General features: G+C 27.7%; 1 protein-coding gene across 1 annotated transcript in view; it reads left to right on the top strand.

The window, feature by feature from the left end:
• Positions 1-226: 226 nt before the first annotated feature.
• LOC129989483 (neprilysin-1-like) overlaps positions 227-19,008 on the top strand; it is a 459,015-nt gene continuing 440,233 nt past the window's right edge. The window contains exon 1 of the mRNA XM_056098053.1: positions 227-441. The gene's annotated coding sequence lies outside the window, so the exon portion shown is untranslated. The remainder of the gene's footprint in view (positions 442-19,008) is intronic.

Raw genomic sequence — 19,008 nt, 5'->3', positions numbered from 1 at the left:
CAAAAATTCCAAGAGAACAGAACAAAAGAAAAAAAAAAAAAAAAAAAAAAACACTGAATTCTCAACCCTTTCCCCAGCGCCACTTAAAAATCCCTGCCGGATAGGGAAAAACCGGCTCCCGGACTTTCATCCCTAGATCGATCTCACCGGAGGGGAAAATCAGTCTCCAAGACATGCACATTTCTGAACCTTGGGATGTTTCCGACAGTACAAAATACGCAAACGCTACAGCAACTGCCTCAGTTGAAAGTGCTCAGTTGGTGGTGCTCGAACCAGCCAGCGCAATTCATCACGAGGGCAGACGTGTTAGTGCTTTTTCTTGGCCGGGACGATTCATTGTCTTGTTGATATCGGTGAAGATAAACTCTTTCGCCCATTCCGTAAAAGAACATTGACATTTCCATTTTTCGGACTTCTATTTCATTCCGGATCGGACAGCAGGTGGGTGATATGTTGTCTGTTGTGCACGTTTATATGTCTGGGTGTCTCACCCACGTGATTTTAGGAGTTTCGCGCCTTTTGTTATACATGTCATTTGGCGATATTTTAATTCTAAGCTATTAATGACATTATGCATATCTTGTCGATAATTGTCATTGTCAAAAAATGCATAAAAAATTGGTTCAATACACCAACTATATTGCTATATTATTATAAAATGCATCATATATATATTATTATTATATATAATACATTATTATAAAATATATATTATATTTTATTATAAAAATATTCTAATGCATTTATATCACAAAAAATTAACATATTGATTCAATTCTGCGCATAAATTCAACATAAAACGAAAAACAGTTTCTAATCTTTCTTTTTCACCAATATTTCCCAGTTTTGTTTATTCCGATTCATACTACATTTCAATATTGAATAAAGACTCATAAATATGAATCAATAAGATCGATTTTTAAATATGTATGTCAACTGAGTAAATGAATTTTAAACATAATCTTTGTTTATTTATAATTTTTTAGATAATATTCGGAAACAATTTACTATTATTTTTATTATAAGTAAAATAAAATGTTATATTTTGTTTATTAGAAAAAAGCATTCGGAAAGTTACAAAGAACCTAAATTCTTCATTTAATGGCTTGAAAACTAATAAAATAGAGCATGCTGTTATAGTTAAAATACAAGTTATTAAACTATTGCAGGAAAAAAATGTTTGGATTTCGTACCCACGTGATTTTTAAAATTTCGCGCGTTTTTTTATGCATGTCACTTTGCGATATTTTAATTCTAAGGTATTAATGTCTGTATACATATCTTATAAATAACTGTCATGGTGAAACTTATGCATTAAATTTATTTAATATACAAATAATTTTATTTTATTATAAAAATATTCTATTAGATTTATATCACAAAAAATTAATATATTGATTAAATTTGGCGCATTAAGGCTATATAAAATGGAAACAGTTTCAAAGTTTTTCTTCACATATTTTCTTCACTTATATTTTTGTAATCACAATGAACTTTATTATCGAATATATATACATTATCAATAAGAAAGATGAACGCATTGTCATGAATGAAAGATTATGCATTATCAATAGGAAAGTATGTATTTCAGATGAGGAAATCAATTTTAGCATATTTCAAGAGAGAATAAAAAATTATAAGAATGCATTATCAATAAAAAAAGATTATTAAATATATTTTTCAACTGAAGAAATCGATTTTAAATATAATATTAAAAAAGTTTTTTTAATATAATTGCTTAAATATTTACTATTTTATTATTATTATCATACTTGCTATTTTAAACAAAACAGATTCTGTTAACTGGAAATACCTTCAGAATGTTAAAAGAAATTATTTACAGGAGTATGCTTTTAAATTATTAATTATGAAATTATTAAAATACAAATTCAGTTCTAGTTCTATATTAGATTAGATTATATCTTTTCATGGCAATAAAAATAAAATACAAAATTTTTTATCACAAATCTCCCAATTCTGGGTTAAAAAATTTTATGTTAAACAAAATCAATGGAATAAATATACACAATTAAAATTCAATTATTTCCCAATTAATTAATTTATTATTAATTTAATTATTCACAATTTAATTATTTTTCATGTTATGGAATAAATTTGGCGGATTCGTTTGTTTTTCTCAAAATTAGCAAATTTTATTAAATAAATTAAAATTCCAGAATTAAATAGTGTTAATATTCTGATAATTCTTTAATAATTTCGAAATATGAAAATAAATATTAAAAATTTATTCCATAATTTAAAGAAAATAATCTAATTTTAATGAATTAATTATATTATATCCTTTGGATAAGTAATAAAATTTAGAACAGCCATTTTATTAACTACACTAACTAAACAAACAATAAAATATTTTAAGACGATCATTTTACTAATTACTGCAAGCTTATCGAAGAAAAAAACCTTTTATATAAAAAAGGATGTCTTATTACAAAAATGAATTTTGCTAACCAAATAAACTTTAAAAAAATTTATACGCATAATTAAATATTTTTTAATCAAATCTCCGGTATAATTAACTCAAACAGAAACTCAAAAAGATAAAAAAAAATATTTTCTGTATATTGAATATTATATTACAGATAGTCATTAATAATTTTGACCATAAAAAACATGTAACCTGTCGGATACTTTTAAGATGATCATATAACTAATTACTAAAGATTTTGGATGAAAGAATCTCATGTTTCTTAATAAAGTAATATATTTTTAAAATACAGTTATATTATTTTCTGCAATAAATTATACGAAAAACGAAATATTTTCGCGCTCATCATATTTCTAAACTATTTGCAGAAAACTTTTCCTATCTTATACTATTATCTATATTTGAGCAGATTGTTTTAATGTTAAAAATTAAGTTAAATTCTTTTTTCAATAAAAATTACGATATGGAAAATTCTATGTTATCTAATCCTGAATAAAAACATCATATTTTTAGAATTGCAAACAACAAGTATGCATTTTGAAAGATATTCAATAAAATACTGGCTTAAATCCAAAATATTGAATATATTATAGATTTCAGATGAAGGTAGTTTTACTCTGAAAATCGACATACATATTTTTTGTTTAAATCAGATCTCCATTCGAATATCTTAGATCGAAAACAATAAAACACGCACCAATATTTTACATACCCGATAAAGATTCCTTTACACTCCAATGTATTCTTAAAATAAAATGGTAAGGTTCCGAAAACCTTTATATAGAGAGAGAGAAAGAAAAAACAAAGGTATATGAAAGGCGATATCATTGGTTAGAATAGAAATAAGGTTTTATTTCATTGGTATTGACAAATTATGGGCGTAACATTATATGAAACTTTTTATATATTTCTTATATAATTTTCTTATTAAAAGAATTTGCTCCTTTATAATTTTCCCCAATTTAAAATTCATTGGTAAAATATAAATATAGCCTGTAACTTTCAAGATAGTTCTCGATTTTGCTCTATTTTATTTGAATATTAGCATGATTTTGTAATAAAGCTATGTATATATTGGTTATGGTTAATATTTCAAATTTAAAAATGACTCAGTAGTATTTATTTTAATATAAATATATTTTTTGAATAACAACGAATGTATTATATCTAATCCAGAACATTTAAAGGAAGCGGTTGCAGTTACAACGCATCGAAATTTCAATTTCAGAAATAAATTATATCAGATACGTTTTTAATTCCCCTGATGCGTATCCCGTTATTTCCGCAGGTTGGCAATGAGTCCATTTTCTATTGCATCTCGCGTTTTTCGCAGTTTAAAGTGTTTAGTTTTAAGATTATAGAATTTTATTATATAATATTATTATCGTATAACATATAGTATCAGTTCACTTTGTTTGAAAAATATTTGAACTTATTTGCAAACATCGCATCTAAATTGTGATTTTAAAAAATTAAGCAGCCAGAGAGTTAATACTCTGGTATTAGAATTTTCATAAAACATTTTGTTTAAATTTCGTTTGTGTTGAATATTAACGCATCGAAATTTTTCAGTTTATCCAAACTGAATTTAATCAAATCAGTTTCAGTTTAGTTTTCTTTAATTCCCCTTGTTTTTATTGCGGATTTTTGTGAAGTTAACTCAATCGATATTTTATTATTTTTTTTAATATGAAAATCTGCATTTTGAAACAATATTTCTTATCCATAATTTCTCAATATGTTGGTTGCTAGAATTTACAAACACAAATTTTCTTTAAAGGTTATATTTAATTGAATGGATATTTATCCAATCTATTTCCAGTTTTAAATTATTTTCATTTTTAAATTTCTCTAGCCGTCTGACTTGAGACTTCGTGAACAACTTAGCTCAATTGCGTTGTTAGTTTTTAAAAAGAATGGGAAGCTATTATTTTCTTTATAATTATATTAGATTGAGTAATAATTCATAAGTATTTTCCCAATTTACTTTAAATTCTTAAAATCTTTATTTTTTAATATATCTTTGTTTTTTTATGTGCCTTTTTACAAAGAAGTTACTTAAATTGCATATTTATTTTAAAGGAAATCCAAAAATTACCACTTTGAAGCAATTGACTTAATTTCGAAATATTTTATCATTGGTTCTTTTCTGTAAACTTTAAATTGATAAGTTGCTTGGATTTCAAAACCGAATTTTTTTTATAATCCATAATTAATTATCTAATTTGCCTTAACCTTCAGATGTGCTGATATTTTTAAAAAAAATTCTAATCGTAAATCGATCTAAAAGCAATTCAGTTTTTCTTTTTCTTTTTTTTCTTTAAAGCAGGAAAATTTGAGCGTTGTGGTATTGCTACTTCTTTATGCTCGACACAGAACTCACAATCAATTGCGTCGATCATAATACTTCGATTAAATGAGAAAGGACATGATATAAAAAATATCAATTGTATCTACTTTATATTCCTTTTAAATAATCTGAAAATATACAAAAAATTATATTAGAATATCAAAATCATTGTCATATAGATCATTAAATTCTCTTTCAAAAATTGTAAATGTTTTGGCAACGTATTTTATTTCAGCATGTATTTCAAAGTTTAAAAAAACACTAAATATTATTTCTTAATCCATTATAGAAACTCACATTACGAAAAAAAAGTATAACATAGCAACTTGCTTAAAAAAACCATGAGGTTTTTCTCTATTTATTATTTTGATGGCTTTTGTAGATCTTGCAACAATTCATATAAAATTTTATATAAAAAATGAATTTTAGGCAAACAATTGAATAAGCTGAAAGTTGGATGAAACTGTTCAAGTAAAATTAATAATAAAATTAGTTGAAAACAATAATAATTAACGGTTCCACTTGAACAAAATATTTCACAAAACAGGGCGAAAACTCATTCAGAATAAATAACTGCATTTTTAATTTAAAAACTTTCTGGAAAGTCAAAGTAATTCTCATTCAACAATAATGCCATACATGACTTCTCCTACCGAATATTTTAATTTTGCTAGATGAAGGGGGAAAACAAATCAAGTATTTTCATAATGATAAAATAAATTATTTCAATTATTATAACAAACTACACTGCCATAATATATTTCCTTTCCACAAAGCGGTAATTTATCACTCCGTAATAAATTTTACCCAATTCTGAATCATAACCAGATGATAGCTGTTTTAATTTGCTAAAAATTCTTTCTACTGAATATGACATTGTGTTGGAGACTAAGCGTAGCAATAATCCGTTAAATATAAATAATTGCGAATAGGATCATATATTATTTGACATAATATATTTATATATAATTTTATTATATATAAATAAATTATTATATATTATTTATTTCTGTAGTAAAATATATATGTAATAAAACTCTGTCTCTTAACGGAATTGGGAAGTTTTCTTACGTATATTATCGCTATTTAAGGACAAATAAACAGAAATAATCTTTGGCAACTACTTACTCTTACCGTTAGACTGGCTGGGTGCTGAAAACTTTCTAGTTGCTTCCAAATGAAGCATATGTGGGTCAGTTTCCCTTGAATATTTTCTGGGAGAAAACCTCAGCCTCAATTCCAATAATTCACTTAAAGCAGATTTCTACCTCAGATTACCTCATTATTTTTTCTTTCGGCAAAAAGTTTCTTATATCATGTTTCTTGATTTGTAGAAGCAAATTATGTCTTCAAATTATGTCTCCTGAGGGTTTTAACATGGTATGGCTTGACAATAAGAAATGGTAAAATTATTTAAAACTTCCATATTGATTGCGTTCTTCGATATTAAAGTTTGCCCCCACGTAAACATATCAGCAATTTTGTAAAATAATTTTGGTTAGGCTTGACATGACTAGTTATTGGAGATTTTCTTAATTTCCTTCAAACAAAATGTATGTGAGGAAGTTTTCTATGAAATTCTATAAAATAAAGCACTTTTCTGTTAACCTTAAATGAGCCACAGCGGCATGGTGGTAAGATTTTGGCTTCGGAACCGGATGTTTCCATGCTTGAAACTTGATTTTATCGCAAAGAGTCGTGCTAGTGGGTCTTGTGTTGGCTAAATCTGCCGGGCTGTTGTGAAGTCTGAGAAATTGTACTAGCTCATGTGTCGTCCTCGTCATCTGATCTGGTTCAAAAATACGAGATAGTCTCAAAATATTGTAGATGTTCAAAACTGAGACTTAATATAATTTAATCGAACGTAGTTTTACAATAAATAAGTGAGCCAGAGCAGACTTCCATTTCAGTTTCCGCAGGGTGATTTGACCAATGGACGATGCCATTTTCACTTCATCATGATTCCTTGATTCAAAAGACAAGTTTATCTACTGGTAGTCTAGTATGTTATATATATAGCATAGTATTGTTTAGCAATAAGATTCGGTGGAAATATTTACGACTTCTACTCTCCGCTGTATCCTAAGATATTAATGTTTAACATCATTAAAATGAAATGGGCTCTTGCAGTGTAAATTCTTTTACATTTCCTGCAAGAAAAGCACATATGGTCCTTCATTTGCACTTATTGTAAATAATACCATGAAATCCCGTAAGAAAGGGTGGTGACCATATTTATGATATAAAATAAATATGAAATATATATGAATATTATATATCTATTATATATTATAAAATATATATATGATTTTAAATATAAAATAAATATGAAAATTAAGTAACCAATTCCCTACCCTTAAGCATTGATCCGTTTTCGTTAATTTTTTTCGTATGAAAATTCAAGACGCCTAGATGCGTCGTCAGTAGTAGCCTTCAATCCCCTTCCAGTTTTTCGAAATAAATTTCAAACACTACTTTGTTCTTCCTCTATGGAGAAATACTACGGCATATTTCTTTAACCAGAAACAATGTACCGATTTCTCCAACTTTCCTTGCATATGAAATCTCATGACCCCTTAGATACATCATGCGTCATTTTTTTCTTTGAAATTTCTAATATGAAATGAATACACAATATTTATTTTGTTAAATAAGACCCATTTTACTCTATAACCTTCTTATCTATCCGGAAGCCTCATTATGCTTTCTTTATAAAATTGTTGTAAAAGAAGTAATAATCAGATGGAGCAACATCTGGACAGCATGCAGGATATGGTAAAACATCTCAATAAAACTGTAAGAACTTTTCTCTTACGACTAATGCAATATGTGGTTTCGCGTTGTCATGATGAAAAACAACGCCTCGTCGATTTATTAATTCTGGCCGTTTTAATTATGGCAGCTTTCAATTGATCCAGCTGATGGCAGTATTTCGTAGAATTTATTTTTGCATCTTGATGAAGGAGCTCTTAGAAAATTAAGCCTTTCCAATCCCAACAAATGGACAAAAGAACTTTTTTGGGGTGCTGTCGCGGCTGTACGGCAGTTAAACGCTCTGGAACGACTGAAACCGATGGCATAGACGGCTAATAGATAAACCTACATGTTAGCACAAGCAGAGCCAGATAATGCCTTTCATAGCATGATGAGAAAGAAAGTTTTGGGACAACCTAATGCTATTTTAAAAAATTGTTTAAGAACTCAATGCTTATTTTTTCAAGGAATGTTTCAAACGTATGTATAATAAAGCTCTTTTCTATTTTTTTTTTTAATAAACGATGACAATTCAAATTTCAATATTCGGAATGCCATATTACGTAGTTAAGATTATATCCCGAATAAATGATTGTTTATATTAAAAACTCTCTATGATCTCTCTGATGTATTTTCAGATTATCTGATGATATGATCATTTGGGGGGGCATCGAAAAATAATTCTGTTCAGTTTCTATTCATGTACATATACACATAAACACAGTCAGTAACCTGATTTTCAATTGACGCCGAAAATCTATAATGTTCACACTGATGGAACAAGGAAAATTTGGAGATGATTGGTGGTTGATGTATTGTCCCCATCATTTGACCAGGGTTTAAAATTTAATTTCTATCTCAGAATAACAATCGCGAAGAATAAAAATTGCTCATTCTTTGAGTTATTCTGACTTAAACCAAAATTTAACTTTAAATCCTAAAACTAAAAGCTCAACACTGCAAATTAACGAAGTTTGAATAAAAATATTACATAATCAGATTTAAAGAGATTGCAATTCTTATTACGTTAAAAACAAACTAAAATTCGATTACTTAAGCCATTCTAAGTTCACCGGGAACAAATCAAATTAAATCTCTGAAAGCAGAAATTTAATTCAGCCTTGATTGATTTTTAATTTAAATCTCACTTTATCGCTGACGGCTTTTCATTTTCAGAGCAGCATTTTCGCATCGAGAAATAATCTAAATTAACAGTATAATTAACTCGCAATGATTTCATCCATTATCTTCATGACAGTAAATATGTGGTGACTTCGATAATGCAGATCAGTGGAAATAGGGCTGCATTATTAAAATAATGAACTCTTTGACATGATTAATCGCGGACGATGAGGTATTTATAAGTTAAATGGAATCTAAAATCCGGTTATAAAGCAGAGTCTAATTAGTTAATGGATAAAGATAGCTATCCTGTGAAGCAAAATATTAAAATTAGATTTTATTGTCTAAGTCTAAAATCGATATCACTAAACTAATGTGTATAAATTTTAGAATCAAAGTTCAAATTTTATCTGGTGATGGATATAGCGATGATAAAATTTGTAATCTTTGAGGAATGCTTTTTCTACTTTAATTTTTTTTCACCCCTAATAAATAATTAAGTAAGTAAACTCTCCAAACCACTCAAGTTAGTCTTAACTATGATAATGTTGCTGTATATTTTATGGTATGTTTTTAAAATTTTGTTCTCTATTTATTTCCAAAATGTTAAAATTATTTTTTATGTATATTATGTTATGTATTCTTAAAACAAATAATCTGTGCTGCTCCAGAAGGGGATGTGTCTTACTGACCTCCCTCGTTTTGGGGTTGCTCCATTCTGAAGCCCACACTATGCACAAAAATACTTGGATTGAGTTGGCCTTCTATAAAGAATTGAAAAAAAAAAATGTGATAGAGCTTAAAAATAAAAACAAAAACTTTAATGAAATTAGAAACTAATATTCAATAAAATAATTTAAGAATAAATAAATAAAAATAAAACACTTGGTATTCGTAATGTGATAAAGGTAATTTGAGACGTAATTAATCACTGCATATAAGATTTCATTTAATTGCTTAAGAACAGAATATAATAGTTTTTATTGATTTTTTTTCGGAAAATCAGTATGCAAATTCGTAAAACCTTTAATTTTTTAGACTTTCGTAAACAATTGAAAATTAAGTTGAAATTAAGACTTTATATTTTTATGTTTTTATTACATATATATTACAGTATAATAATGGTCACATATTTGCATGGAATATTTAAAGAAAACAATACAATATTCATTTTTCTTTTCATTTAATTTCTTTTTTATATTATATGAGATAAGAGGCTCAGTTAAAATAAGCACAAATATTTTTTTAATCATATTTTGCTTCGCTTATTTAAAACAAGCATAAAAATTAAAACGTCTGCAGTTTACAAAATGATTAGTTTTGCAAACCATATAATATTTCCATTCAATTGAATTATTCATCATATTTTATTTTTTTATTACTGCATATCGCAAAATGCATATAACAACTGATGAGTAATCTCATAAATATAAAGAATATAAAAAAAAGATTTTATTTATTCTAAAACAAATAAAACAAGATACAATTTATCTCTTTCAAATTCATTAAAAATCGTTTTCACATTTGAAAAAAAAGTTTCAAGCAAATGATTTTCTTAAATGAAAAATAATTTTTGCTGTTTAACCAACAGCAAAATAAGTATTTAATTTTAAGGCAAAAAAAATTGTTTTGATCTTTAAGTAAAGATAGATATTTGTAGAAGAACTGTTGTTTACTCCATTCGCTCCACCAACGTTTGTTGCCTTTCTCTATTTTATTTGCTTGTATTTGTATTAACACCTTTATATTTTCACAAACTATTATTTATCCTTTTTTAATCAATTCGCTTATATTGATGTTTTTATTATTCCGTCCATTTCTGATGTAAATATCATAAAAGAAATCCATTTTGCATTCGTTTCTTATATTATCGGAATTGAAGAAATATTTCACAGTAATAAATACTCCTTAATTTTATACCAGCATTAATTTTATTTTCCAAAATAAATCCTGTGGTTTTTCTGTAAATTAGGTATTCGCGACTAGAAATTTAAAGCATTTTATTTAAAAAAATAAATGAAACTGTAATAAAAAAATTGTTTAATTATAATATTGAATACATAAATATTAGGTATTAATTTTTCCCCCACAGAATGTGATTAAAATAGAAATGAACATTTTATTTACAAATATAGGTTTTTGCTTCTTACTAAAATGTCTTGATGGAAGATATTTCTAAATACTTTTTAGGGAAGTTTTGTCAGATGTTTAGACAGCTTGTCAAAACTCGCGATTGTCAATAATTTCGTGTAATTTAGGGTGTTACTTGTAAGGGTGTGTTAGGGTGTTATGTGTAATTTTACGTGTTGCATTGTAATTCCAATAGCACTTTATAGCCATAATTCTTATCATTTTTGAAATAGTAGAAACTAGATAAAAATAAATGAGTGATTGTTGCATGAGTAGTTGCAAATGTAATTCTCGAGTAATTGTTGTTGCCCCATTGTAAGTTCACTAGTGCTTCTCTACCATGATTTTTATCATCATTGAAACATAGAATCTTGATAAGTGTAAATGGGAAATTGCTACACGAGTAGTTGCATTGGGTAATTGTAATTCTCAAGTAATTGTTGCGCCATTGTAATTCCAATACCACTTCTCGTCTATGATTCTTATATTCATCGAAATCTAGAGTCTAGGTAAGGATAGATGAGTAATTGTTGCACGACTAGTTACATTGAGCGATTGAAATTCACGAGTAATTGTTGCATGACTAGTTACATTGAACGATTGAAATTCACGAGTAATTGTTGCACCATTGTAATTTCATTACACTTCTCATCCATGATTCTTATCGTCATCGAAACATAGAGTCTAGGTAAATGAGTAATTGTTGCACGTCTAGTTACATTGGACGATTGTAATTCACGAGTAATTGTTGCACCATTGCAATTCCACTAGCACTTCACAGCCATAATTCTTATCGTCATCAAATCATAGAGTCTAGGTAAAGGTAACTGAGTAATTGTTGCACGTCTGGTTACATTGAACAATTGTAATTCACTAGTAATTGTTGCACGTCTAATTACATTGAAAGATTGTAATTCACGAGTAATTGTTGCACCATTGTAATTCCCCTAGAACTTCTCATCCATGATTCTTATCGTCATCGAAACATAAAGTCTTGGTAAAGGTAGATGAGTAATTGTTGTACGAATAGTTTCATTGAACGATTGTAATTCAAGAGTAATTGTTGTACCATTGTAATTTCACAGCCAGGATTTTTATCATCAAATGAAGCGTAGAATCTAAGTAAGGATAGTGAGTTAATGCTTCACCCTTATAATTCCACTAGCACTTCTCAATTGCGATTCTTGTCATCATTGAAACGTGGAATCTAGATAAGGGTGGAACTAATTGATGGGGCTGTAAATATGCCTGCATTCGCCTGACTTTTATTTATTATCCTGTCTTTTTCACTTTTCATTAAAAAACATCTTCTCACTGATTTTGATTTTGTCTTTATCAAAACATAACATTTTTAAAAGGGTAAAGCCACTTGAAGTACTCATACTTTTGTATGAGTACTTCAAGTATGTATTGTATGAGTATGACACAATCATCTGACCTATCCTGTCTTCATTACATTTCTTGAGGAAACATTCTTCCATTGATGTTACCATCATCCCTGAAGCGTAGCTTTGAGTGATGGTAGAATTACTTGATGAGCCTGTAAGTTTGGAACACATTCACCTGATTTATTCTGCCTTGATTACTTTCCATGACAAAAAGAAATCTCTCTAATATTCTCCTTATCATTGAAACGGCATGATAATAGTGATAGAACTACTTGATGGGCACGTAAGTTTGAGATATGTTTGCCTGACTTATCCTGCTTTCCTTACTTTTTCATAGAAAAAAAACTTTTATTGATGTTGAGTGGAAAAATAGAATGGGGGATACAGTCTCAGTACCGTCATGATTATTTGACCCCCCCCCCCATTCGTATTGGCAAGGAGTGTCCCAAAAATAATTAATGTGGAATTAATTATTAGTTAATTAATTATTGGAAAGTTCTATATTTTGGTGTAGTGATCGAGTATTACATCGCATTTTTTTTGTACCAAGTATAAATACAATTTATTGTAAAATCATAAGGAGATCATGGAAACGTAGCTTAACAATTGTTAGAAGCTATTTGTAGCCTACTTCCTTTTATTAAACTTCGTCCGATAATGGTAAATTCACGTGAAAACATAATTACATAATAAAAATAACTATGTAATTCCAGTAATTTCTGCTTATCTTACCCAGAAGTGTAACACCACAGTACTTTTTTCTCTTAAGAAAAGCACTATTTATTTCAAAATAAGTTGATGATTTTATAAGTAAATGCATTCAGGCCATCGAAATATGAGCTATCACTGCACTGCCTCAACAACTTTAAATTATATAATAATACAGCATCTCACATTATAGATTTCACTCTAAAATAAGCAAAGTCTCTGAATTGTTAACTTTCCCTGTTTGCTTTCTCGTGCAAGAAGAGGGAATTATCGTAATTGTCAGAATATTCATTTCAGTGAATCTCCACGTTTCAGACTTCTCTGAGTCCATGAAATTATGTTTGTCTGCATGTCTGTCAGTATGTGAACCCAATAACTCAAAAAAAGCTTTCAGCTAGTTGAACGAAATTTGATATGTGATCTTTATAACAAATTTTGCATTACTAGAATAATTTTGGGCGAAATGCATATAAAAGTTAATCTGTCAGTCTGGCAATCGGTGTAATAGTGACCACGATGACTACAAAATGTTAAAAAAAAAAAAAAAAAAAAAAAAAAAAAAAAAAAAAAAAAGATAATTTGGCATACAAATAAGCATCTGAAAGGCGAATCCTTGCCAAATTTTGAACCAAATTCGCCAAGGGATTGATCATCTGTCTACGCATGTATGTAAACATGATAACCGAGAAACGCAACAACGTGGGCAAATAAAATTTGGCATACGATCTTGGCTCTACAGATGTAGTTTTGTCACAGTTTGGCTTAAATAAGTCGAAAGAAAGGCTCCAAAGTAGATATTCAGTTTTCTTTATTATGCAAAAAAAAGCATTCAAATCGTGTGAGCGGAAACTCAGCAAATAAAAATTGGACTAATCGTGGAGTTCATGACCTTACTAAAGATCCAAATATGACATGAAATGATGATGATATGACATGAAATGATGATGATATGACATGAAATGATGATGATATGACATGAAATGATAATGATAATGATAATGATATGAAATGATAATGATATGATATGATATGAAATGATGATGATATGATATGAAATGATGATGATATGACATGAAATGATGATGATATGATATGACATGAAATGATGATGATATGATATGACATGAAATGATGATGATATGATATGACATGAAATGATAATGATATATGAAATGATAATGATATGATATTGATAACGATATGAAATGATAATGATATGATATTGATAACGATATGAAATGATAATGATATGATATAAAATGATCCAAATATGATATGAAATGATAATGATATGATATTGATAATGATATGAAATGATAATGATATGATATTGATAATGATATGAAATGATAATGATATGATATTGATAATGATATGAAATGATAATGATATGATATTGATAATGATATGAAATGATAATGATATGATATTGATAATGATATGAAATGATAATGATAATACAGAATGATAATGTTATGATATGAAATGATCCAAATATGATATGATATGAAATATTACATAAGATCCAATATGATTGGAAAAGGAAATACCATACGTATTAAAATGCATGAGAGAAAGATGCCGAGAGCCTACCACCAATTTAATTTAATAAAATTTCTATTTTTCAAAGAGATTGTTCTATCTTTTGAAAAATACAATAAAACGAAACGTTTTTCTTAACTTTTAACCTGTATTCTTTCTTAAAGGATGTTAAGATAATTCATGATAGTACCGCTCATTTCCTTAACATTTCGAAACAGTCTTTTAGCAAATAAAGTGAGCATATTCTTTAAAAGAATAAACTCTATAGAGGGTTCCGTCTGTTTGATCCCCGAATGAAGGTGAAATTAGTTTTGAACTTGTAGCGAGGAATTCTTTTCAGCTAAAAAATAGCCTACCTCTTATTCTAAGCACGTATCTCTTTGTCTATTTGGGAAGAATCATTTTCTCGCTTATTTTCTAAGAATGTGGTCTCTGTCAGAAAGTTTTTCGATTTTATGGTAAGGTTGAAATTTATATTGAATCTGCGAAAAAGGAATTTTTTTTCTTGTAGAACAAATGGTTTATGGAGGCGATCATATACACTTTCTCTCAATTAAATTCTCATTTATCTTTTGAAAAAAAAACTTGAAGAGAAACTAGTTTTCCTAAAGAAAAATCTTTTAAAGAGTAGCATTAGTTTTCTAGAAATTTTAGTTATATCAGTTTAATTGTTTTTTAAACATTTCTACTGCAATTGAATTTTGGTTTTAGAAATAAAGGGTGTCTCAAATTTAATGCAAGATTTGAATTTACCACCATTCGTGCAGTAAAATATTGGCAACTCTATTAACGAAAGCATTTGACAACATAGTTTAGAGTTAATAAAAATGAAGAGTGCAGGATAGAACAATGTGTTTAAATTGTTGAACAATATTTAAAAATAATGAAAATCTGGTGGCCAAAGTTCGATAATTTGAGAATTGGCCTCCTATGATCGTATGATTTAGCACCATTGGATTTTTTTTCATGTGGTTATTTGAAGTACAAGGTTTATGCCAACGAGCCCACAAACAATCGTGCATTGAAGGAGGAAATTCAACACTGCATCAACGCAATTCAGCCACATTTATGCAAAATAATCCTGCAAAATTTCGACAAAAGATTTCGTATGTGCCAGCAAAGTGGTGGAGACCATTTGCATTATGTGTTATTCCCACGTGTACAACGGATTATTCTTCTTTCGTAAAATATGTAATTTTAACTTCAAATAGATATTTTTTACTAGTATACTATTATTTTAAATCCATTTTTTTTAAATATTTGGAGGAAATGGTTTTATATATATTTTATATTATCTTCTAATTTAGCAAATTCCATCATAAAAAAAACTATCCATTAAGGCCACCAACTTGCATAATCAAAAATGACTCATAGTAATAATTTAATAATTTAAATGCAGTTTTCAACGTGTTTCTGTTTGCTTTTAAAATTTTTGTAAATGATAATAAATAAATTTGACTTCAAATTAGATGAATTAATAAATCACTGCATATCTGAAATAAACACATCCTGATGAAGAACATTTCCCATTTTTTTTTTTTATATAATTAGTTGTAACAATTGTTTAACTGTGACATTTTAATCTTTCAACTTATTCTAATTGCAAAAATCAAAATGTAATCGGATTTGAATTCAGAGTTTTTGATCTTTCATTTTATTCTGAAAAAAAATAAAGTGAATCATTTATTTTTCATTATTTCTTTAAAGGACATTAGCTGTATATTTTTAATTAGTTACAAAAAAAAGAAGAAATTCAGGAATGGAAATTTTATCAGAGGAATATCTTATTATAAAAAATTTAGAAAAAAAAATCGTTTAAGAGGATTTTGCATCTCTCTCTCTTTTTCTCTAGCAACTTATGCAGGTTTTAATTGCTTAAATGATAACCAAATGATAATGATTGACAAATAGGATATTTTTATGTTTAAATGTTAAAATAAAAATTACCCTTTCGATAGGGAACGTGGACTTTTCAAATATGCAACTAAAACTTTTTTAAATACATGATTATTTCATATTTCTGTAGCAATACTTCAGTTTAATGCTTGTATTTAGTAATTTTCTAAAAATTCAAACTCTCGAATAAAATCATACACTATGCTGCTGAGAAAAGGTATTTTGAAATAAATCACAGTTGATGCCACAGTTTTTGAAATATGTAACTTGTGAGAACTTTTGAAACATTCGTCGATGTAACCTTTTCGATTCAATAAAATATTTATTGAAGAAGAGTTATTCTTCGAAAAATATTGAAACTATTTTACTTTTGAAAAAGAGAAATCTAGGAAAGAAAGAACTTCCTTGTTCCAAAAGCTAGAAAAATAAATAGGAAATGTGTTTTTGTATTCTTTGAAAGTGATTGCAATTTTTACTCGAAATTCAGAGCGTAATGTCCGGCAACAAAAGAAAAAAATGTTAGAAAAACATTTTGATCTTTTTCTCTTCTCATGTTACTCTACCGATATTACTTAAAAAAAGAATGTATTTAAAAATATTCTGTTTTTTATCAATATAAAAATTAAGACTTAAGCCTTTTCTTATACCTTTCATGGCTTTCTTAAAAAACAGAAATAAATTTTAGACTTGCACATTATTTTCTTTAATTTTCTTGGCATATATTTTTTTTAAAATTATTTTTGAATGTCATTTTATGAAAAATTATTGTAAGAAGGATTTATGTTATTAACATATATAGAAATTAAAAGCCATCATTTGAAAAGCCACTGGATTGTTCCAGCGCTTCATTTTTTATAGTTATGGGTCATTCACTTATAATTTCTTTGTAGAAGTCTTTGCGTGTAGCTGACATATGTAGAGAAAACACCTAATATTCGATATTTTCTTAATATTTATAGGAAAATTTAGTTTTTAAGCAAAGTTTATGTCCAGATTTAAAATAGTGAGCAGGAAGACATTTTATTTTTTCGCAAGTAGAAATACTTTCAACAAGATAATAACCTTGGTTATTATATAAACCTTGGTTATCAAAAACCTTAATTCTTCTCTAGTGAAACACAATTTTTATTAGTCACTCACAGCTAAATAGCATTTCGACTTATTCCGTTTTTTTACAGTTTTTTAATGGAATTTTCTTTTTAATGAAGGTTGGCCTCCAAATTTTTAAATTAGCCATATGCCTCTATATGACATTTATTAATTTGAATTTGTTTGAATCTGCAGAATATTCTATCAATTTTAGTTGGTCAGTACCTGTATGGCGGTAAAGGTAATAGCTGTTATCTAGGATATGAAACGCTTTCAAAATGTGTTTAATTTAAAAGTGTTTTATTAGTTGAAATAGGGCATGTTTTTTATGTAATAATAGGAAATGACAAGGACTAGTAACAAATGCTAGTAACTGCAAAACCAGAAAACAAATTTATGAAAAAAAAATGGAAATTAATTTTTTTTTCAAAATGACCAATTTAAATATGTACTTTAAAAATTCTAATTTTTACGGGAAATTTAATAGCAAATGTCCCGTAATATCTACGGGAGGCTCTGAATATATATATTTTTATACTCTTCATATCAAATAAATTACCGATGTGGTTCTATAGTTGAATATAAACTGAATATTTTGAGTTAAAATCAAAAATTAATAATCTACGTCTCAATGTTTCCTTTCACATAAATATATAAAGTGATATATATTTCAAAAATCATTAACAATGAATAATTTTTTTATTATTGTTAATGATAATCGAAAAAAAACCCATTCAAAATTCTTTCAATACCTTAATATATTCCAAAAAATAACAGTCACATATCCTAGATACTATTGCAAAAATCAATTCGGGAAAACGATATTATTTTCCTATTTTACTCCCAATCGTGTGTGTCTTCGAGGAAGAGCATTGATCGTTGCCATGGGAACTAAGTTCCTTTGCGAAAGATTGGAAGTGCAAGCAATATTCAGAATTTGAAGTTATTTCGGTAACTGCACACTAATGACTGTGCACTTGCATTTTGTTGCGCATGTTTGTGAATTTTTAAGGCCAAGAGGCAAAGGGAGATGGAAATTTGTTGGATTGATGTTGCTTCCTAATTAGAGATTTGAAGATGGCTATCTTAAGTTCCTACTTCTTAATAAAGTCTTCGTGAAGTGATGTCATATTTTAAAAAGATTTTTCTGATGAGGATTCCATAAATGAAACTTGATTTAAGGCTTCAGATGTAAGTACATCATTGGTAAGTGAAGTCGTACGAATATCAACTAAATTGGTGATTAAAACAAAAATCATAATAGATATATAAAAAATATAACTTTTATAGTGTATTAAAATAAAAAAAAATAATCACAGTATAGATAAATGTCCTCGTAGTTATGAACGGTGGCTCAAAAAATTGAGAGTACACCTTACTTTTATTTGATAAATCCGACTTTCAATATAGATAAAGAATTGAATGAAAACTAAATTCATGTCATTGTAGAGCAAGTTTCTTGGAAATTCAAAATGGTATAAAAACATTTTTTGTACAATGATTTGCTCTGATATTGCTAAGGAAAACGATGGAATTTAAATTATTTTTTACATGAAATTATTTTTAATTCTTTTTTCTGTATT

The sequence above is a fragment of the Argiope bruennichi genome, chromosome 10 (genome assembly GCF_947563725.1).
Source record: "Argiope bruennichi chromosome 10, qqArgBrue1.1, whole genome shotgun sequence".
NCBI lineage: Eukaryota > Metazoa > Arthropoda > Arachnida > Araneae > Araneidae > Argiope > Argiope bruennichi.
Note: the sequence above shows the minus strand (reverse complement) of the source record. Positions and strands in the feature narration are given on the sequence as shown.